This window comes from Hibiscus syriacus, unplaced genomic scaffold (genome assembly GCF_006381635.1).
Source record: "Hibiscus syriacus cultivar Baekdansim isolate YM2019G1 unplaced genomic scaffold, ASM638163v2 tig00002511_pilon, whole genome shotgun sequence".
Classification (NCBI taxonomy): Eukaryota; Viridiplantae; Streptophyta; class Magnoliopsida; order Malvales; family Malvaceae; genus Hibiscus; species Hibiscus syriacus.
Window position 1 is genome coordinate 5,492,832 of NW_024061932.1, and position 8,334 is coordinate 5,501,165.

Genomic DNA, 8,334 nt, shown 5'->3' on the forward strand with positions numbered 1-8,334 from the left:
AACAGTTTAGCAGTATTGGCAGTATCCGAATGAATTTACTAAGCAATCTAAGTAAAATGGTTAATCTAAGTGAGATTACGAGTAAATTTATCATCAAGTTAAATATGAAAAATATTAAAATTAACTCGTTGCGTAGAGTATGAACCTCATTCTGCAATGATGCTACCATCTCACGTAGAGCGGCTACCTCACCACGTAAAGTAGACACCTCAACACGTCGTGGCATCTTTGCCGGTCGCCTATCATGAGGTGATGGTGGAGAAGAGGATTGATGATGTGACAGAATAGGTGATGGCTCTCGTTGTGGAGGTGTATAGTCGGGTCGATCAGGTGATGGCTCTGGGTGAGGTGATGGCTCTCGAAGTGGAGGCTTCTCATCATCCGTGCCATCAAAAAAATGCTTACTAGCTTGCCACCAATCAGTGGAAAGCTCAGCTTCCGTGGGTGTCAGCCTCTGTAATGGAGTGTTGGCCTCCTAACAATATAAAAGCTCAAACAAAGTTAAACGTGTACTAGTAATAACTTGTTTATAAACATATGGTAGTATTTGTGTTAACTTACATTATTTATTGTCGTATACGGTAGTAAATCTTCCCATTGTTGCAAGGTCCGTTTCCTCTTCCAGGAAATAGCCCTAGGAATATCATTAGAAGTTTTTAATGCATATGTCTGCATGGCGGGAAAGGCCTCAAATATCCAAATCTACAAACAATATAATAACAAACATTAGTAATTGTTAAATAATTAATTATAATTTTAGAAACATTATATAAAAATTCTTACCTTAAAGGCCCAAATAAAGCCTGACAAAGTGTATTTGAAACCATTGCCACACAAACTTTTTCGATCATCAAAGGCAGACGATAACTTATTCCATGTAGCTTTCCATAGATACGAACCCCAAGGAAACAGGTTCCATGCATTTAGGTCCTCTACCAATTTAATTAGATAATTAGGAATAGGTTGTCTGGCCTCTCTGCCTAAAAAGCCGGCATGCAAAAGTATTAGAAGGCATACTTCGGACAACATCAACGTCATCCATCCGAGTAAAACCATCTTTCTTATTCAATAATCTCGTCAAGTCTTCCACGTGTAAATTCGGCTTCTCCATTGACAGCTCAGGAAAAACCCGGGATAACCATGATAGGCAGGTAATATGTCTAGTGTACCGACCTACACCATCGTGTCCGAAGCGTAGACCGGTGATTAAGCAAAACTCCTCCCACCCAAAACACGTATACGCCGGTGGAAAATAAAACCATATCTCTTCATCACGACGTTGTATAGTCTCTGGTAGATCGCTAGTCATGGTTTGAAGAAACAGATAGGTCAACATAGCATCTCCACCCGGATGTTGTACTTTCAGCCATGGCCCGAAGCAAATATCCTCAAATATTTTTCTTTGTGCAGGTGAAAGCTTCGACGTAATTGTTTTGGCCAGGCTTACTTTATTTCTTAAGGTCAATTTAGCCGAATACAAGTTCTACAAAAACAATAAACATACCAAGTTAGATATACCAAAAACTACACTGTGAAGATATACCAAGAACAATAAACATAAAGAGTAGTAGTTTATTCTTCAAACTTAAATTTGCAACACTATGAATTTAGTATTTGTCTTTGTTTTTTTGTTAAAGTAATGCAATTCATTCAAGTTTCAATTTGCAGAAGAAGAATAGTTTTTGAAACTTAAAATCGCAACACGAAAATGAAAATCGCAACACGAAAATGACTATCGCAACGCGAATTTGACTATCGTAACGCGAAATGAAAATCGCAACGCGAAACTAAAATCGCATTGCGATTCTGTCGATGCGATTTTCATTTTGCGTTGCGATTCTCGGTTTCAAATACTAAAATTGAGACTTGAATGGATTGCATTACTTCAACCAAAAGACAAAACAAAGACAAATACTAAATTTTTGGTCACTGAGGTTATTTTCTCATTTTTAATCAAATACTTTCACACACCCATATTCTGGATTTTATTTTATTTTATTTTTCAATGGACCATGCTTAAAATGGATTTCAAACTCCGTGATATCTTATTAAATAAATTACATCATTGATTACTTAACTATTTACTCATCTCAATTTAACCATCTAATTGTTGTCCTTTTCACTTTGACCACCTAACTATTATCACTTTTCATTTTAACCACTGATCTTCTAATTTTGTCAATTAAGTCACCCAACTATTTAAATATATTCAATTAGAACCATTGGGCATTAACATTTTAACAGAGGAGATGATGAGACAGTTAAAAAATTGGAATAATTATACATTTAGTCTTTAATATTTATATATTATATCAATTTTAGTCATAATTTTAATCAATTTAATAAATATAATCTCCAATTCGATGGTGACATATGTAACTACTAGATTAGAGGATATTTTATTAATTTGAATTGATTTAATTCATTTTATTTTGTACCCAATTAATTAATTTATTACAAGTATCATCACTCGATTAAGTATAAAACACAATTAAGAAATAACATGTAAAAAAAATCAAACCCAAGTCTTAAACTTCCCTTAGGCACACCTAAACCACTAAGATTTTATTGTAATATTTTATATATAAATTGTTATTACTAATAGCAGAGAGAGAGAGAGAGAGAATGTAACATGTTTGTAAGGGATTCAAATTTAAAATTTTAAAAGGGAAAAAGCACCTGAACCATCAAATCAAGCCCTATATATTTGATTAAATTTTATAATATTATATATATATAATCATTAAACTAAGTTTTTGTAAAAATAAAAAGTAAAAATTATATTTTATATTTTTAAATTATATTTTATATTTTTAAATTATATTGATTCCTTATATAATTTATTTAAATATAATCAATTTTTTTGAAAATAAAATTTTAAAAAATTTATAAATATTACACTTGTTACATTTTGAGTAATTGATTTTTAATAGCCACGACAGATCATACATTTAAAATAGTAACGTTGAAAATATAAACTTTTAATTGAACAAAAAAATATTGTACCTAAATGAATAAGAGATATTCTTATTTTTTTAATTAAACATTATTTTTATGCTAATTTTTTGTATATTTAAAAATTTTAATACAAATTAAAAGATAAAAAATCAATGGTAAATTAATTAAATTAAATAATAAAATATTGGAATTCGACTTTAAACTTAAAAAAAAAATCAACACCAACATCTTATGTATATGATTTGAGCATTAGGATTCATGGGCTTGACACCTTCAAAATCTCACAAGATTGTAGTAAGAACACTAGTTGCTTGGCTTTTATATCACATAGATTCAGAATAAATGATAAATATCGATATAGATATTTAAAGGATTATATGAGTATGAATTTATAATTAAATGATATATTTATCAATTAATCAAGTTACTCATTTTTGTTTCCTAAGCATTCCCTTAGGTCATGAGTTCTAGACTCTTTAGAAGCTAGGGATAGGGACTCAAACCCGACAAGTTTTGACCAAAACCAACCCGGACGGGTTGGTATTTTTTAGAAAAAAAATAGGTCGGTTTCTTAGAGGATAAGTTCGGGTCAGGTCGAGTTTGAATTTAGGGTAAAAATATTCGTCCTGGCTCAACTCGAAAAATAATTTAAAAATACCTTATATATTTATGGATAATTGCAAGAGTACCCCTCTATATTATTTTTGTAAATAACTCCCTATTTATTAAATAAAATTAATAATTTTATATTATTTTAGGTTAGTTCAGAGTCGGATTTTATCTCAAAAGTTGAGTCAAGTTTCAAGTTAAGTGAAATTATTCTAAACTCGGGTCGAGTCGAGTTTCAAGTGGAAGGTATAAATTTTTCAGACCGGGTTAGGTTGACCGAGAACCCGACCCATGTTCATCCCTACTAGGAGCACTCTTCTCCCTTCCCCTTCCCCTTCCCTCCATATAGTATTAGGATTAGTCAAACCAATTAACCAAATTGCACTAGTTCAATCAAATCAATTTTATTCAAATTTTACACAACTCAATAAAATATACTAGTTCACCATAAAAAAACACTATAAATGTGCCCAATTAAAGAAAGTGTTCCTAATTGTTGTTTAAGGTTTAGCTGTAATTTAACATAGACCAATTAGGTAAATAAATTTAATTTCAAAATCCATATAATTGGTCCAAAGCTGTCCTCATGAGTAAAAACATAGCATAAATCCTACGAAATCAAACATAAAGGACAATCAAATAGATTAATTTTTTTTGACCAAAAACATTTCCAGATATTATATCTATAATCATAAAATTTGGACACTAGCTTGGGCTGCAAGCCTCTTCCTTGCTTCCTCAATGATGGACAACTTGATACCTTGCCATTTGGACGTGACACCCATGGTTTTGTTCCTTTACCGATCGTGAAGACATTACCTAGACGAGTTGCAAACTCGTGTCCAGCAGCATCTTGAACGTGGATTGCCTCGAAGCTACCCTTATGCTTCTCACGGTTCTTAATCACTCCAACACGTCCCCTGTTTCTTCCCCCAGTGACCATGACAACATTTCTGACGTCGAACTTAATAAAGTCAATAATTTTGTTGCTCTCTAGGTCAAGCTTGATAGTGTCATTAGCCTTGATCAGAGGATCCGGGTAGTGGATGGTGCGCCCATCGTAGGTATTGAGGTATGGAATACCCTTTTGGCCAAATTGGACAGACCGAACTTTGCATAGCTTAAACTGAAAAGTATAAGTTCAGTGGAACAAGGACAACAATCATTAAAATACAACCAAACCAACATGATCAAAATACCAGTGAAACTTAACCAGTAATTAACAGCAATAACAGGAAATATAACAAATTGAGGACCAATTGATACAAACCTTGGTCTCATCACCTGTGATGGCATGAAGGCGAAAACGACATTTTGTGTCGTAAAGGAGACGGAAGTCCTCATTTGTCTTTGGAATCGAAACAACATCTGGAAAAAAGAAAATCTTCAGACAATACTCAAGGATAGAGAAGTTCAGGTAAAGGGGAAGCAAAGGAGTCAGATGCAACAGGACGAACCATTAAACTGAATCTCGAAAAACAGCAATCCACTGGGACAATTTGCGGATACTAATTTTAGAGTCTCAAAGACATGGGGAAATCAACAAAGAAACTGAACTTAAACTCAGTATTAGTTTGAAAATTGAGATTGAGAAAGCAAATTCTATATAGCCATGAAACCAGCAGGGTATGTCTTATCTGTCCTAACCTTACCATCTACCATAACATGCCTTTGCATAAGAATGACAATCACTTCTCTATGTGTTAGAGCATACTTTAATCTCTTCCGCAGAATGAAAATAAGCTGGACTTGTGTGGTCCAGATGATAGCTTGGGTGCCTGCATGAACAAAGATTCAAAACAAAATTAACCCACAGCAGCAAAAATTGGTGAAAGGCCAAAAAACTTCGAGAAGATAACACACGAATGCACCACCAAGCTTGTCGAGCATCCAATGCCTTGGAGCATTAACCCTCTTCAAATGTTTCTTCAACCTTCTAGCCTGTAAAAACAAGGACAATAGGAAAAGTTCAGTCAAAACAGCAGTGTTAGAGACTTTGAAACAGAATAACAAAAAAAAATAATAATAACTTAACCCAAATCAAACAAAGCAGAGAGCCTAGAAATTCATACAAATAAATCATTAAATAACTTGAAATAAAGCAGATATAACGGAACCTAACACCGTTTAGAAATTACTATGGAACACATTCAAAAGGAGTATTCCATCGTACACACTCGTTTAAGGAATTAAGGGTGCGTTTGATTCACGGAATGTAAGATTGTCAGTGGGAATATAGATTACTAGGGAATAAGATTATTGGGAATGTTATATTTTGTGTTTGGTTGGTTTAGCAGGAATGTAAAATTACCGTGTTTGGTTAAATAAATAAAAGATTATTAGAATGTATATTTGACCAAATTGTTATTATATATTTATTTTTTAACAAGTTAGAAAATATTTATATATTTTTTTTTAAAAAAATTAAATTCATAAAATTTATATAATTTTTTTACAAAATTAAAAATATAAAAAGGTTTAATGAAAGGGTAAAAATTTATTTTAACTCCTGAACTTCATATAAAATTTTAATTATAGATTTTTTTTTGTAAATCTAAAATAGTTTAAGGAAAAATTTATAATTTAAACTTCGTAGAATTTTTATTATTCAATGACAGAAGAAAGATATTTTTGAAGGGAAAAAAATTAAGAACATTTTAGTCTAAAACGCCGGTAATCCAACAATACCTAAAGAAAATGAAGTAATGACATTCCGATAATATACCCAAAATATCTACTATTAGTAATATTACATTACCGAGAGTGAGATTCTCATACTAACCAAATAGGGAAACGTGAATTCTATTCCTAGGAAAATCCCACATTCCCCCAACTAAACATCCCCTAAAGTTCCAATTTCTACATACAAAGGAATATCATTAATTATGAAGCTACTATTGCATCCACCAGCCAAAATCAACATTATGAAACAAAATTTTCATTTGTTTACATAGATAAATGGTACAAAAAAACATACAGTGAAACAATAAACTGATATTAAAGTAAATCTTAAAGTTAAAACTACGAAAGCAAATAACAAGAAATGTGAGAGTTGAAATCGTAAGTAAAGATTCAGAACAGAATCAAAGTGAGTGAAGTGAAATTCAAAAGAAAGGGAGAAACTAACCATTTTGGTGGGACTGTAAGCAACTGTTTCCGCTGAGGGCTTTTAGAGTTATTTATGAAGATGCCAACAACGAGGGGAAATCAAAACCCTAATTTCCTCGTCTATACTTATTGCAGTAATTCAGGGTTTTATTCAAACGTCTGTTGTACTTTAATATGGGTAAATTACAACTTTAATCACTAAATTTTATTCTATCTCTTATTTAACTAACTATAATTTGAATATTTTCAATTTCATCACTATGCTTTTGCCACATTTGAGAATCTTCAATCTGCCGTGAATAATCAAAATAAGATTACTTGCTCAAACAAATGATAAATAATAAAAATAACACTCATCCCGATATCGGCGAAATTTCAAGTATTACCATGCAAATGTCCATGCCATTCTTACACAAAGCTTTGATTTTAATTCTCATGGTTTTTGGTTTGGTTTCATAAAGATTTAAACTGAGGATTGAAAAGGGAGAGAGAGGGGCTTTTATTCGATATTTGAATCAACATAAATGGTGACTAAAGAAGAAGCATGGTGACGTTCGACGATAGTGGAATCAACGTTAGAACTATGGAGTTTAGAGCGTTTTTCGGTTAAATGGACATTGGGTTCGTGTTTAGAATGGTGAGAAGCATTTGGTATGAAATTTTGATAATCATTGGTTTTTCTGACATTGGTGGTGGTCAGAATGGTGACTGGTGTAATGGTTAGAATCTGAGTTCATTTAGTTTATGAAGAGAAAATATGAATAAAAAGGGAGGAAGAACAAGCATAAAGAAGAGAAGATGGGAAAATGGAAAAATAAAAAAGCAAAGAAAATAATTTTTTATTTAGATCAAAACGATGTCGTTTTGGTTGAAATTTAATTTTTTTTGTAGGAATTCAAAACTACATCGTTTTTATGTTGATTGTCATGTCATAATGCCGTTAATTATTTAATGGTTGAGTGACTAAAAATTAAATGTATAAAGTTTAGTGATGAAATTGAAAAAAATAAAAGTACAGTGAGTGAAATAAGAGAGAGAGTAATGATCAATTATTAAATTTGTAATTTTCCCATTAAATATCAACTTCTAAAAGTTATTTTTATTAGTATGAGGTGAATATAAGATAATATTTATTTGAAAGAATCTCAATCACTTGATAATGAGTACTATTCTTGCGAACGTCGTGCTTAAATTTGTGACCTTGAGGGATAACAACAATTCTTTAACCACTTAGATCATTTGGTTCATTTATTTTTTTAATACAAGTCACTAGTCTTATTAAAAAAGTTAAAATATATAAAATTACAATAAGAGTTTACTATTATCATTATGTAAACTAAATACATAATTTGAACATTTTCCTATAATATTGAAACTAGCCTAGATCATACAAGTACCAAACAAGGAAAAAGTTAAAACCTCAGCCAAAAGACTTGAAAACAACATATACAAATTAATCTGACTGCATCGACAAATAAACCAAAAAACGATATTAAGTTATTAAAAACCACTGAGAATCGTAAATTAGAGTCGTGCATCGTGAGAAACTAAACACGAACGTAAAATCACGTATGCAAATTCAATCTGAGGGTCCATAGCAGGGAAGATCAATAGGATTACAAATTAGCACAATCTTAATCAGTCGTGGCGTCATCAAAT

At 31.7% G+C, this 8,334-nt stretch overlaps 1 pseudogene; it reads right to left on the reverse strand.

Moving 5' to 3' along the window:
* Nucleotides 1-4,196: 4,196 nt before the first annotated feature.
* LOC120146985 lies at nt 4,197-6,712 on the reverse strand (annotated as a pseudogene).
* Between the last annotated feature and the right edge of the window lie 1,622 nt (nt 6,713-8,334).